This window comes from Panthera leo, chromosome C2, assembly GCF_018350215.1.
Source record: "Panthera leo isolate Ple1 chromosome C2, P.leo_Ple1_pat1.1, whole genome shotgun sequence".
NCBI lineage: Eukaryota > Metazoa > Chordata > Mammalia > Carnivora > Felidae > Panthera > Panthera leo.
In genome coordinates, this window is record NC_056687.1 from 86,527,011 (window position 1) to 86,542,875 (window position 15,865).

A 15,865-nucleotide genomic window follows, 5' to 3' on the forward strand; every position below is an offset into this window, starting at 1 on the left:
AATAATTAATTAAAAAAAACCAGAAGAATCAAAAACAAACAAACAAAAGCAGAGAACTCAGTAAATACAGAGAACAAACTGATGGTTGCCAGAAGGAAGGGGGATGGAAGAATGGGCAAAATGAGCAAAGGGAATTGGGAGATACAGGCTTCTAGTTATAGAATGAATAAGTCACAGGAATAAAAAGCACATCATAGGGAATATAGTCAATGATATTATAATAACATTGTATGGTGACACAAGGTAGCTACACTTATGAACATAGCATAATGTATAGAGATGTTGAATCACTATGTTGTACACCTGAAACTAATGTAACAGTAACATTGTATGTCAACTATACTTAAATTAACTTTTTAAAAAGACACATGGCCAGTTCTCCAAATGATGAAAATATATATTGGTATGTCCTTTCATGACAACATGGATTGATGTCTTTAGATACTTACTAATTAAAGGAGGATAATGTGTCAAAAAGAAGTTTTATCAGGGGCACCTGGGTGGCTCAGTCAATTAAGTGTCTGACTTTGGCTCAGGTCATGATCTTACAGCTCATGAATTCAAGCCCTGCATCAGGCTCTCTGCTGTCAGCACAGAGCCCACTTTGGATCCTCTGTGCCCCCTCTCTCTCTAACCCCCCCCCCACTTGTGTGCATGCATGCACACAAGGGTGCATGTATTGTCTCTTTCTCTCTCAAAAATAAGCATCAAAAAAAGAGTTTTATCCAGAAATACAATTATAGATTATGATACAATTGTCCACATAAGAAGCTTTTCTTTTTCAATCTTACGCTTTTCTTTTTTTAAAACTGGATACACATTTGCTACTGGTTCCAAACCAAGATTCTCCTCTTAAGGAGTTAATTCATGCTTCCAAAACCTTACTGCACAGATAAGAAATCAAACTGTTCTCTGGTTTACAAATTGTAGATTATGGAAATGAATTCCAAGGTGTTGACTCATGCATGCAGTTATATCACTCTATCAGTACTCAATTTGTATATGTGAATATTTATGAACCCTTGGAGGTGTACAAATAACATGAAAGAATTCTTGGTAAGGAAAGGCAGTAGTCTTCTTAGTGAAAGTCTAAAGAAGGACTAAACTCAAATTTGATGAACAACTTTCTTAGGAACAGAGATTATCAATTCAAACTACTTTTAGAACTACCATCATAGTCTAGATGTCAACTGATTTATTGTTACCTATGCTTTCTCTCCAATGTAATCCAGTCACATGCATGCCAACAGAGCATTGTTTTTTGAGTGTTCCTAGTCTTCACAAGATGGAGCTGGACATTAAAGAACTCTCGGTAATAAGTTACTAGTTGGCACTAGTTCCCAGCTGCTTCGCATGGAAAATCCATTTTTGCTTCAAAGCTCTTCACCAGTTCTCATCCAAATAGTGTTTTTTTCTTTATCCTTTCTTCCTTTTCTCTTAATTCTACCTCCTCCCATCCCCACCCCCCCCAAGAAAAAAGATAGTATTTATTAAGTCTTTACCATTGTGTCCTAGGCAGTTCTTCCCTCCCAGCTTCTCTTCATTCTGTTTCCTCAGTCAAAACTTACTTGGTGGAAGGAACACTGAAATGGAGTCAGGTGACCTCAAAACTTTATTGCTTACAAGTAAGTAACCTAAATTATCTTGCTTTGAATTTTTTTTAAATCTGTAAAATGGACATAAGTATACCTAGGCCAAACGATTGGGTACAGAAACAATGTTCACAAAAGCACCTAATAGAATTCTTGGCACATAGTGGGAACTTAATAAATAATAGCTTTTGGGTGCCTGGGTGGCTCAGTCAGTTAAGTGTCTGACTTGACTTCAGCTTGGGTCATGATCTCATAGTTGTGGGATCAAGCCCCGTTTCCAGCTCCATGTTGGGCATGGAGCCTGCTTAAGATTCTCTCTCTCCCTCTTCCTTTGCTCCTCCCCTGCCCATGTTTTCTCTCTTGCTCTCTTTCTAAATTAACTAATTAATTAAATATTAGCATTTTAGTTTTTGTGTTATATAAATCGACCCCGAACTTAGCTTAAAACAATAATGATGATTTATTATTTCTCATCGTTTCTGTGGACCAAGAAGTTCTGAAGGGCTCAGTTGAGCCATTGTTGCTTAAAGTCTCTCATACAGAAGCAGTTAGATGTCAGCTGAGGCTGCAGTCACAGAAGGAAGTGGAGGATCCAAGGAGACTCACTTGCATAGCTAGTAGGTTAGAACTAGATGGAAAAACTAGAGGTTTCAGCTTCTGTCTCTGAAGACTTCTACAGAGCTGCTTGAGTATACTCATGGTATAGTGGCTAGCTTCCCCCTAAGTGAATGATCCAAGAAACCAACGCGAAAATTGTAATGCCATTTATAAATCAGCTTGGGAAGTCACATACTACCATTTCCACCATATGCTTATTGGTCACACAAAGACAACCTCAATTTCATGTGGGAGGGATTTACATGAGTGTGAATACCAGAAGATGTGGATCATTGGAGGCTATCTTGGAGGTTGGCTACCATAGTTAGATATTGATTTCCTCAGAGAAAATGCTGACAGCCTAGACTTCAGTCATACTAACTGGACTGCTTTCCAGTTTCACCTTGAAGTATTCCTTTTTAGGCTACCTAAGCCCAACCTGCCTCTCTTTACCTTCTCTCTCTCTCTCTCCCTCCCTCTCTCTCTCTCTCTCTCACACACACACACACACACACACACACACACACACACATACACACACACACACACACACAGGGCTAGCATCCATATCTAAATTTTGCACACATTATTTTTCAAATTGGTATCATCACTTTTTAAAAAATAAACTTTTTTGAGTTTCGAATAGTTTTAGATTTACAAAAAAGTTGTACAGATAGTACAGAAAGTTCCCATATTTCCCCTGCCAAGTCTCCCCTATTATTTTAGGCAGTGCTTTGAAAGAAAGAAAGGGTTTTGAATGACTTGTTATCTAAAACCCATGTTAGAAAAATAATGTGAAATTAAGGTAGAGTTGAATTATATGATTTTTGTGATCCTTTTTAGGCTTCTACCACAAGATTAAATAGGAAAATAGTGATTGCAACTTTTAAGTAAAAAATTGATTTGAGTAGTGATTTAGCTTTTTGCATAATTAATTATTAAGTGGAAGGAGACTCCCTGGATTGAGGTGGAAAAGCAGTTTTGTCTCACTAAGCAAAATGTTTGCATAGTGATGTATAATATAGATAGCTAGGTCACATTTAACCCTATGGGGAAAGAAGGAAGGTTATTGACCATTTACCGATGAGCAAACTAAATAAAGCTCAACAGAACACTCTCCAGACCAAGCCATGACCAGAGACTGACTGACTATGACTGACTAGATGTTAGAAATCAAGTGGGCTAGACCAAAGATCCATAGTCCATATAAAGATTCAAGGAAAGAGGTCTGAGAGTAAAATGAAGTGTATTATCTGGAAGATCTTTTCTCTGTTATGGAAGACAAGTGTGTAGATTTTCAGGGTCCACAGCAAGTCTGAAGGCATTAAACTTGAGAAGCACAGACTGAGAAAGGGAGGTTGCTGTTTTAAGCTACTTTCACTATCCGTCTGTCTGTCTCTCTCTCACACATGCATAATATCTTTTAATTCACTCACACTTGATTATTTTGTTGTGCTTTGAAAATACTGAAAGGCAATGAAAATGGGAAAAATTCTATAGCAGACTCCAAAAGCTTCCTACAAGGTCTTCCTGCCCCCAGACCCACGGTTCTCCAATCTAACATTTTTAGCAACTTCTTGTTACCCACTCTCCAACCAAGAAATCCCCCACACATCTGAACATGACAACTCCATCATACCTTAACCACAAAATGCAGGCCCCACACATCTGAACATGACAACTCCATCATACCTTAACCACAAAAAGCAGGCCCCACACATCTGAACATGACAACTCCATCATAACCACAAAATGCCAGCCTAAATGTGTCATCTTCATGCCTTCAACCTGTGATAGCTGTAGGATAAGTGAACCTCTTCAGCGTGAGGTACATATCTTTTAAATATCAAGTCCTAAAGTTCCATTATAACTTCATTTCTCACCACTTTCTACCATGAATATTATAGGCACATAAAACTACCTATTGTAGGGTAAAAGGGGCTGGTATTTAGACACACGCAGCATTTTTACATGAGCAGTTTTATCTACCCATAATGGTCATATAGTCATGGTAACAACTACTGCTGTATTTAGTGAATACCAATACAATGACAAGTATTGTAGTGGTACTTTACATGTTACATTTCCATTAAACTGTATAAAAACCTTCTTCAGAGTTATTCAGAGTAATCTCACACTTAAGTGGAGAAAACAGATTTAGAGGTTAATTTTAACTCAAGATACACAGCTAATAAAAAGGTTTTAAACTCACATGTGTCTGCCTTGAAAGCCTGTTTTCTCTCTCCTTTGTAGTATATTGTCATGAAGAGCTATGATTTTGGAGCCATATGGTACTGTGTTTAAATCTTAGCCCTGCCATTTACAGGCAGAATAACCTGCCAGTTCCTCATTTGTAAAAATGAAAAATTTTTACAAAAAGTTCCTGAGAATCAAAGGGGAAAACAGATGTAAAATATCTTAGCTGCTAGTATTATTGTATCTCATCACATCTGCTTGTCAAACTCTACTTATTTTTTAAAACCTAGTTTGTTACCTCCTAAATTGACACCTTCTCTGACTCTGCCAGGCAGAATTGTTTTCTCCTGAGTTCCCATATGACTTTAGTCTTGTAATCATTTGTCTGTTCCTCATTAGGCAAGAGGTTCTGGATATCATTTGTTATTCTATCTTAGTCTGGGTTCTCCCTGAAGCAGACTCTGACACAAGGATTTCAGTCAAGCAGTCTTTTGAGAGGTGCAAAGAACATGTATAGATAAGGAAGGAAACAATCATGGAAGGGAACACAGCCTTTAAGAGATATGTTATTAAGTCAACTTTTGTGGGTAACTGATAATTACTATCCCATTAGGACACTCTGCAAAACCATGCAAAAGTTAGCCAAGAAGGTGGGATCTGGGCCTACACTGATTAGTCATTGATTACAAGCTACCACTGTAGTGTACAGGCACTTCAGGATTCTGGAATATATAGACATAATGGGTTCTGGAAGCCTGAGGACTGCCCACCAACAAAGATACCAGTGCTACATTTGAAAGTAAACTGATGTATGGTTAAGAGGATCTGACAGAGCAGTAATGGAACACTGAGAGTGTATGGTATATATGTCTCAAATTATTTTTGCTTTAATTGAATTTATTACACTATCTGTGCATTCATTCATTTGACCTTGATATTTATCAATCTCCTTTCACCTTAGATTTTCTTGCATAATAACTAGTACATAGTGTGCAACCAATAAATGATTGAAGAGGAAAGAGGAGGGAAGAGGATTTAAAAAAAGAAGAAAAGAAGGAAAGGGAGAGAAAGGAAGGAAGAGAAATGCATGGAAGGGAATGGAAAGGAAGGGAGGGGAGGAATAGGGAGGAGAAAGTAAGGCTGAACGCTGTGCCATGATTTGGAATGGAGGAATCTCCCTTCTTTTTACATCTCATAGCAGCAACAAATAAAATGCATAAATATGCTAAAAAAATAAAGAATTACCAGGATGGCTTACATAAATCTGTCTAAATATGAATTTAGGTATTTAATATGAAAATGAATTGTAGAATCAGAGTTAGAGTTATGGCCTTATGCTTTTTCCTTGCCTGATCAAAAGCCAAAAATTTTCTATAAAGCTGGTAAGGAACCCCAACCTTTAGCATATGTAGTTTGAAAAAAGATTCTAAAAAAGATAAGTGAGGATTTTTTTTTGCTGTACTAGGTAATGAGTTTTATAATGGAAACACAATTGCAAGTTACATAATCAAGTAGGTCAGAGCTATTGATCTGCCCAATGACAAGACTTCCTGAGTGAATTGCATTATTCCAAAAGGATGGTTTGAAGGCTAATAACGGCAAAAAGTGTTACCTGAATTTTGTACCTACAATAGGATTAGGTCTGTTGCTCTGTATGTCAAAAATGTTAGGCTACAAAAGCTTTCTGAAGCAATGTAGAATGTGAACACAGCACTGGGAAGCAGGTGCAACACTACCTCTAACTAGCTTAATGTGACTTTGGAGTCACTACAAAAACTCCTTGGGTTCCAACTTCATCGTTTGTAATATTAAGACACTGGACTTAGTCAGAAGTTGGAAATTCAGATGTTGCTGCCTCCTGAATGAATGGTAGGGGTGGTGGTGAATAGAAGGGCACATATCCCATCTAATGAGGCAGTCATTACTCAGATCCAACCAATGGTTGCCATGCTGAAATTTCAGTCTTGGGCTGTCAAATCTCCCAATATTTCCTAAAAACAAAAACATGACATGTATGTGAATTTTTCAGATTTTAATGTATTGGTATAATTATTATCAGAAACACAGTGTAGGCCAAAGAAGGCTTATCAGCTCTGGGCAGAATATAGCCCACAGGTTAATACTCACCTCTGGATTAGATGAACTTCAAATGTCCTTCTAGTTATTCATATTTTGAAAATGATATACGGAGGCATAACTGTTCTTCTAAGACTGAGACACCTGTGCATAGTACTGCTCCTGTTCCTACACCTGCTTTCTTCCCCAAAGGGATTTCTGTACCTTGGCCGAGGTCCAGGGAAGTCACCAGTAATCTTGCTCAGCTAGGAAATTCTGCAGCATCTTTAGCACTCTTTCCTGATTACCCAGCTATATGTCCTAAAATCCATCCCAACTTTGGATAAACTTTTATTATTTATCATAATGTAGGTTACGTTAAAGATTGGGTAGGTCTCTGGAGCCTTATTGAAGTCTTCCCTAACATCTTTGAACCCTCCTTGATCTTTAATTAGGATTGGAAAGATTGCCATCTTTGAAGTCAGGTTACACTTCATTCCTAGAGGATGCCACTAAAAGTTATTTCAAGTGAATGACAGAGAGCATAATCTAGACATAGGAGACTAATTCAGGGAGAAGAGCAATAGAAAATACAAAAATAATATATGGAGCAAGGTATGAGAGTGGGATAACACAAGAAGGGATGGGGGCCACACCTGAAGGGATCCCTTGAAAAATAATCTCTTGTCCTGAGATGGATGGGACAAATAAGAGCTTGTGAAGCAAAACTGTTGAGAAGGAGAGAGATCATATAGCCAGTTGCTTTCAGTCTTTCTTATAAAGTAGGTATTAAGGTTTTATTTAGAAAGCTAATACCAGTAGACTAGTCTTAATGTTTATTTATTTTTGAGAGAGAAACAGGGAGAGAGAAAATCCCAAGCTGGCTCTGTGCTGTCAGTACAGAGCCCAATGTGGGGCTCAAACTCACAAACCATGAAATCATGACCAGAGCAGAAATCAAGAGACAGACACTCTTCTTGAGCATGTCTGAACGATTGAGCCACCCAGGCACCCTCAGTAGTCTTTGAGGAGGGACAAAAAAAAAACTAGAAAAAGTTTTTTTTTAATGTCATAGATAGATAAATGTAGATGATTTTTTTAAATGCCAAATAGATTTAAGATTTAATAGATTTGAGGCAGCAAATCTGTAGAACAAAATGAACCAGCTTATTGCCTTTGTCTAGGAAGGTAATTAGCAGCTTTAGGATAATTGAAGAATGAAAAAAGAGTGTAGGGTGGGAGGAGGGAACTGTTCGTTTCATAGATCTGGGATATGGAGTTATTCTGAAGGATGCCAAGTTTCAGGATGTGGTTATGCCTGTGGGTGGCTCAAATGGAGCAGAGATGAAGGCCATATGTATTGAGAAGGTCATGGAACCGGGAGACCAATGGGGGAAGAGGTTAAAATTACTAAGGAATGTAGCTGCAGAGTACACTGGAGACAAGTGCTATTTGAAGAAGTTAGGGGGTTATTCTGGAGGTTAACTGTGTGGGGACAGTAGTAGGGAGCAAGCAAGGAGCTTACTATTCTTGTTCTGCGAATTTTGACAGTAGCAGAAGGGCTTGCTTCCAAGAGGAGAGAATTATCAGGGAAAAGGAATTGTTAGCAAAAAATCACCATCTCATTTTTGGTGAGAAGGTAAAAAGAGTGACTCAGTAATGTTTTCTGGCAATGGGGGAGGGTTTCAATGGAAAGAGAGAGCAGAGGCTCATGGAAGAGATTATAGGGAAGGAACAGAGCTAAGCTATAAACAAATGAGAAGAAAAGAAACCAGCAAAGAGTAGCTTTGAAATCACAGACCTTGGATTTGAATCTGACTTTGCCGCTTACTGGCCATAGAAATTGATCCAATTTTAGACACTGACTTTAAGAAAAATAATAGAGGGAGTGACACTGGAAAGATGGCAGACTAGGAGAACCTAGCCCTTGTGCCCCCACCAAAAACCCCACAATTTTACAACTACTTACTGATGAGAATAGCTCCGGAGAGTTCTGGAGTACACTTAAGAACCTGTGGCAACCCAGTGGAGCACAAAAAAAACCGAAAATGGCTGCATAGAAAAGTATAGGAAGCATTTCACCTGGATCCTCCATTGCACAGGCTGGCACAATTTGGGGCCAAAAGGGATCCCCTTGTCACAAACACCTCCCATGGGGGAAAAGGAGACCAGAAGAACTTCGACAGCCTTCATCACTGAGGATCCCGGAAGCTCTTGCCACCGCCATGGGCACCTGCAACTTGCACCACCAAGGAAGCTGACAGAGCTGCCTACAGTTTAAGCCACTGCATGCTCTCTAAGCAGGAGCTGTTCCTTCATCCCCCAGGGCCAGAGGTGCCATGCCTTTCCCTTTCTTACCCTACTCCCTGCAAGTTCTGGTGCCACAGTGTGGGTGCCCATGCCCCAGACACTGGCACTGCTGCTGAGCATGCATTTGTGTTCCTGGCCCTGACACCAGGAGGCTTCCCCTCAGCCATGACTGCCTCACCAGCTGGGGAGAGAGACAAGGAGGCCCTCACCACCAGCAACCCTCACCACCACTGTGAATGTCTTCAGTACAACTGAAGTTAACTTGAGATCAACTTAAAATAGGAAGTTATAACTAGTATAAAATCTTTTATGCAAGCCTTGAATTAACCACAAAGAAAAACCTATAATAGATACACAAAAACTAAGAGAAAAGAACCAAAGCAAATCACTACAAAAACCAAATAACAAAGGAAGGTAGCAAGAGAGGATGAGAGCAACAAACAACAGAGCAGCCTAAGCTGCATTAGCTTTATGGAAAATTGACTGCAGACTGGTTGTGTGACCTCATGCTAGCTACATTACTTCCCTAGTATCCATTCTCTATTTCACAGGGTTATAAGGCAGATGAACTGAAAGAATGTAAATAAAATACCAGTGTCTGGCATATAGTGAATAATTAATAGATGGCAAATAAAAAATAATTACTGGATTTTGCAAACTGGTAACACTTTATGTATCTGATTATATAGTAGGTGCCATCTAAACTCTCAGAGGCTATAAAGGATTTTTGTTTTTGTGGTTTTCTTTTTAAAACAGGGTGAGCCACTTGGGCATTTTTTACCATCCTCTTAAAACTGGGAACCCCTTGGAATTACTATAATGGAGACCTTGGAATCCGGAGGAATGGGGTGAGGGGGGCAGTTTTAAACCAAAGCAGTGAAGGCAAAATAACTTATGGCCTGTCCATAAGGAGATCTCCTCAAGGATTGATTCCCTTTCCTTTTACCCTGCTAGGTGTGACTGGTACATGGGCTCAGATATGAGCATCCATCATATCTTTATACATTCCTGCTAGAAGGTCAGGAATAAATGAACAAACACACCCACTTTTTGAGCAGCTTTGGCATACCAGGCATTGTGCTGGACCTGCCAACTCAGTTAAGCTTCACAGCAAGCCTGTGCCCATGAAGGTCGTCAATATACAGATGAAGAAACAAGCATGGAGAGAAGATCAACCTATTCAGCCCTCACTTGGAATTTTTGTGGAAAAGTGAAAAAGCCCAGGGTGGTAAGAAGCTACGCTCCATCTGTGTGGTTCTCAGCTATACTACTACAGAAGTGCCTGAACCAACTGGCCTGGTTCCCTTCCTGCTAGTCCTGGTCCTACGGCCAAGCTGGCACTGTCAGCCACTCTCCAGAATTCTGTGCATCAGGCCACGGGGGCAGAGCTAAGTTCCATTAAAGAGTAAACACCAGGAACAGGTATGGGAGTGGGAGCTGGTTAAGAGGTTGGAGAAGAGGAAGGAATGTTATCTTCAATGTGAAGACATTAAGTAGAAGTTCAAATATTTTCAAACATACATCTTTGGCTAATGGTAAGAGTAGTTTTCTTACCACCTCCCTCTCCTCCCAAGCCTTGAGACAGCATTAATTAGAATAGTTGCTTTATTTTAGTTTTTTAAAAAATACAATTTATATAATTCTGACATGAAATTCTGTATTTGTAAACAGATAGATTAAAAGGCCACTATTTTATTTGCTAAAGGAGTCACTGAAAAATTTTTTTAACCAATCAATACCCTTAGAACATTTGAAAATGGATCCGTTTCTTAAAGATTTGGCTATTATCCTAAGCAGCAAGGTATATGCATCAGACAAAAAGCTTCCCATGCCATTAATGATGGTATCTGTATCTAGTGACTTAGATGAAAAGCAAGAAAGTACAGAAATAATTTTATTCCTGCCCTTTGCCCTTTCCCACTCTGCCAGACTCTGACCATCAGATCTCTGTGCTGTTGACTACCCTGAACATTCCTTGTCCCTTTAGCATAAGAGGTGAGGGAGCAAAGTAAGAGACACTGTTACATGTGAGTGAGAGAAGGGGGTGAGTGCCACAGGTTGTGTTCCCTGAAAAAGCGGGTCCTGAGATGGGAGTTCAATAAGCAAAATGTCTACACAAGAAAGGGAAAGGGTGAGGAAGCAAGACTGGGCAAGGGGAGATTTCGGATCATGCCATGAGAAGAAATTGTAATGGGCTGCAATGGACAGGGCCCCATGCCTTCATCTTGCTCAGTCACTGGATGCCAACCACTCAAAAAATGAGGCCCTGGCTCTCTGCAGTTGAGGCAAACTGAAGAAGCCAGTGAATAGGGGCTGTCTGCTATCATCTGCTTCCTTACAGCGGACAGAAACATATTCCTTGAGAAAGAATAAGCAGCACATTTCTGTGTCTGTCACAGTCTGTTTGTGTACTCCTTCTCCACTTGCTTTGGTAGTATATCCTCCAGTATTCTGGTGGACCTCTTTTCCTAAGAGGGACTTAGAAAATAGAGGTTAGTGGGATAAACTATAGCTGCCACAGGTAAAGTTGGTCTAAGGGTAACAGCTGGTACTTCTTGTCTCACTCCTCCACTCAACTTTCCAGAATCCCCTCGTCTTTAGCTTCCAAATCTGCTCTTTTCCACAGCCACCTGGTAGTACAACCCAGACCCAGTGGTTGGGGGCTGATAGCTGACCGCATTCCCTACATTTATAGCAAGTCCTTCTTTGAAGGCAGAGCTGAGCAGTACATTTCCATGTCTGCCATTGGAGAGTGGTATTTTAAGCACCTGTCCCAAAATGATAAGAAAAATATAATTTATATTGGAATAGTAATTTGTCTATTATCTTGTGTTTGTATATTTATTTTTGTTTTTCAAGTAAGCAAATAATAATGATTTTTTTTTTGTTTGAAATTTTATATTTCTCTTTAAAACCGCACATCTCTAGGGGAGCCTGGATGGCTCAGATGATTAGGTGTCTGACTCTTGACTGCGACTCAGGTCATGATCTCATGGTTCATGAGTTTGAGTCCTGTGTCGGGCTCTGTGCTGACAGCAAGGAGCCTGCTTGGGACTCTGTCTCCCCTTTTTCTCTGCCCCTCCCCTGCTTACTCTCTATCTCTCTCTCAAAATAAATAAAAATAAACTTTAAAAAAAAACCAACCACACATGTCTGGATACTAGGTAGAACAGGGCAGGAGGAAATGACTGTCTGGCTCTTAAATAAGTATGAGATTTTTTTATTCAGTAGATGGTTTTGTGTTGAAGAACACAGGCGCTCTGGGGTGTCTTTCTTCATTCCTTAAAAAAGGAGGCATAAATTCCAAAACCAAAATAGTCTTGTTTGGATATTTAGGATTCAGTTATTTTTCTGATAATAAAAACTTCAAAGTGAAACAAAGTTGTGGTAAAATTAAGTGAATCCTAGGGATATGTGGTAAATCAGAATAATGAGAAGACAACTTTTCAGAGAGGACTGTTAAAAAAGCCCCAAGTAGTAGAGGCCATCATCAAGATGAGCAAGGAATGAGGAAAAAATTCATTCTCTAGTGAACAGACTCTTAAGAGAAGCTAATGCACAAGTTAACTCCCTGGGAGGATGCTCTGCTCTCCACAAGCCACCCAACAGGCTCAACTCATTGATGACACAGAGGCTTCTTGCAGTTTCTTGCACAAGCAATACTATCCTTTTGTCCATGCCCAAGTGTGGAACCCACTGGGTGCTGGAGTCCTGTGTATCAGTCAGTAAGACTGAGTTATAAATACTCTGATTATTGGGGCACGCCTGGGTGGCTCAGTCGGTTAAGTGTCCAACTTCAGCTCAGGTCATGATCTTCTGAGTTCAAGCCCTATATCAGCATGTTTATATGTATATATACACACAAACAAACTTTGCAGATAAAATCCAAATATGATTCATGAGATAACACAGATGCAAACACCTATATATATAAATCTGCATGTTGGCAAATGAACCAAGCTATCAGTTAGCCAAATGAGTCTTACCTAAGTTCTGAAAACAAATTAACTTTTAAAAACTACAGTGTAAATCCTGGTAAAGGATTATTACATTAAGTTCTTTAAGGGCAAGGACCTTTTTGAAACTCCTAGAGTGGTACTTTGCATATAGAAGTTACTCAAAAATGTTTGCTGAATGGAGGATAGGTGGATGATGAGTGAATGATATTTGATTAACTACAACCAAGATAAGAGAAAGAGTTAATCCTTAGGAGCTGTGTTAGAGTTGTGATTTACTTCACCTAACTCAAATCAATGCCAATGGTTATAATCGCAGGGATTGTTGGAAATGCAACAATCCATGAGAAAAGTTAAATTCAGAGTAGTGAAATGACTCACATAAGATCTCTCAACTACTTTGTGATCTGACCTGTTTTAGACCCCAGGCATTCTGGCTTTGAATTCAAGTTTCTGCCAAATGGTTATCAAGAGATCTTAAATTGGTTCCACATAGTCATGTTCATCTGTATCATGCCATATATGTGAGTATGTGGGCATGCACATGTGTGTGTGTGTGTGTGTGTGTGTGTGTGTGTGTGTGTGTGTGTGTATGCAATATTTCTGATTCCACTTTCAGATTTCTTCTTGTTTTCTCCTCACAGCACCATTTGTCCAGGGATGGTCAACCCAATAGGCATATGCATGTGAACCATCTTTCCTCTTATCTTCCTTCCTTTCCAGTACAATTTCTCTTTGAATATTTTCTTTTTGTAGATACTTTATTTAAATTTTTTTTTAATGTTTATTCATTTTTAAGAGAGAGAGAGAGAGAGGGAGAGAGAATGTGAGCGGGGGGAGGGGCAGAGAGAGGGAGACAGAATTGAAGCAGGCTCCAGCTCTGAGCTGTCAGCACAGAGCCTGATGCAGGTCTCCAGTTCATGAACCGCGAGATCATGACCTGAGCCAAAGTTGGATGCTTAACCGACTGAGCCACCCAGGCACCCCTTTTTGTGGATATTTTAGATTTAATCTCATTTTAGATTCCAGTAAACCTGATCATTGAAAACAGTTGGGGCCCTATCTCATGTGCCTGTTCTGTTTACAGTCTCTATGCATTGAACATTTCGGTCTTCTGCTTGTGCAGTTACTAGATTTAAGCTATATCATGTCATGCACTTTGCTGTTCACTTTCCATCTCAGATGTCCTCTGCAGCTAACCTTTCAACAGAGTGCCTGCCATCATCATTAAAGGGTCCACAGAGCTCTGTTACAGAGTAATAACCTTGGCAGCCTGTGCCCTGTGTCAAACCCCTCTCCACAGCCAGTTATAGAATTTGTTTCTCTCTGGAACTCAGTCACTCGTAACACAGAAATTGGCCTCAGTGACCTTTCTATTTTTAATTGCAGTCTTATTTTCCTTTTTCCATCATTTCTCTTCTGCTTAGCCTCTATAATGCCTTGTTTCAGGTCAGGCTCAGCTCAGCTTCCACTTTCTTCATTTAACCTCTCAATTCTCCTGACAGCTCATTCTTTTCCTTTGTCAAAGCTGCACTTTGCAGAATGTTCTCAGTCTATAATTGGAGTTTGGGTTCATGCTTAGCAAAAGTATGTATGCATTTTATGTCTAATTATAAAGTACTACTTTATAACTTGAAAGAAAATATTTATTGAGCAGGAACTGCAGTAAGCATTAGGGATGGAGCACTGGTTGATGTTGTCGCTGTCTTCAGTGGCGCTAACATCCTAGAGGGGACAGCAGATTATAAATTAATGTACATTCAATAGAAGTGAGATAGTGATAGTGCAATGAAGAAAAACAAAGCAGGGTGAGGAAGTAGACAAGAACAGAAAGATGAAGAAGTAATATCTTGGGTAGAGTCAGGAGGACCTGTCTAAATTGAGCACATAGAGGAATGAATTGAGGAAGTAGACTCTGTAAAGGCCAGGGGAAGTAGGTGCCAGGAATAAAGGCTAATAAATGTTGAAAAGGGAGGCCATTGTGACCTGTGGGTACAAGAGGGTAGTGGTGGAAAGAGGGAGATGTGGGCCAGGGACAGATCTCATACAGCCCTAGGGAAAAACTTAAGGAAGCCACTGGAGAAGAATAACAGAATGATATGGTCTGAATTATGTATTAATAGAACTATTCTGGCTGCTGTGTGGAGAATTGGCTGGGAGGTGGGGGAAGTTGGGGTAGGCAAGAGTGGAAATAGGGAAGCCAAGTAGGTGGCTATTCAAGTAAGATTTTAGGCAAGATTTTAAGGATGGCAGGAGAGGTTATCAGAAGTGGTCAAATTCAGAATATATTTTCTCTAATGTATGCTCCTCTGAGGAGAGGAGTCAAGAAATTAGACTTAGATTTTTGGCCTGAGCAAAAGGAGAATAAAGAAGCAATTAATAATTTGTAGAAGACTGGGAGGCTGCACATATCTCATTTGTGTGGTAGACAGGGAAGAAATTCAAGAGTTCTGATTACATGTAAATTTGAGATGCTAGACTTGGAAAATTCGGAAGAATGAAAAGGCATTTAAATAATCTCAAATACCTATTAACATTATAGTTTTTTTCTTTCTGAAAAATACACTTTATATTTTTTATTTAGCTTTAAATATACCTTATTTCAAAATAATTGTGTTCTTTGAACTCATGTACAAAACTATACTTACTGCATTAGATGGTGTTTAGATGTGTAAAGGAAAATTTCTGAAGTTTCTCTGTATGCAAACTGAAAATATCTGTGCAAGTTTTAAATATACAAGTCTGAAAAGACTCCAAGAAAGTCCAAACCTTAACATTTTAAAAAGTTGCTAGTCTTCTCTCAATATAAATGCAGTGTGGGAACATTCTAGTAATAGGTGGATATATAAACCTGTCTCTATTTCCTTAGTTATATGTGTTTAGTATTAATAAAGAATAGAGCAGGATAAGGTCAGCTTCATAAGAAGCTCTGTATTAGTCTGAGGAGAAGGTGGTATTGATTTTTAGAAGCTTAGAAGTTGCAGTGGTTTGCAAAGAAACATCCTGGACTGAGAGTGAAGAGAGTTGCTTTCCAGTCCTAGCATTGTCACTTTACTATGTGGCCATCAGTCACATGATCTCTCTGGCATACATTTGAAGTTAGGTCTATACTATTTTGCTTATATAGCTCTATAGGACTGTTTTGAGGATTCAACAAAA

The 15,865-nt window shown here is 39.3% G+C and overlaps 1 long non-coding RNA gene across 2 annotated transcripts in view; it reads left to right on the forward strand.

The window, feature by feature from the left end:
- LOC122229740 overlaps window positions 1-15,865 on the forward strand; it is a 35,631-nt gene that overhangs the window by 12,250 nt on the left and 7,516 nt on the right. The window contains exon 1 of one of the 2 annotated variants that reach the window (XR_006207123.1): window positions 1,564-1,625. The exons of the other annotated variant lie outside the window; for it this stretch is intronic. This is a non-coding gene — a long non-coding RNA (uncharacterized LOC122229740). Of the gene's footprint in view, window positions 1-1,563; window positions 1,626-15,865 lie in introns of those variants that run through there. 2 annotated transcript variants of the gene reach the window in all.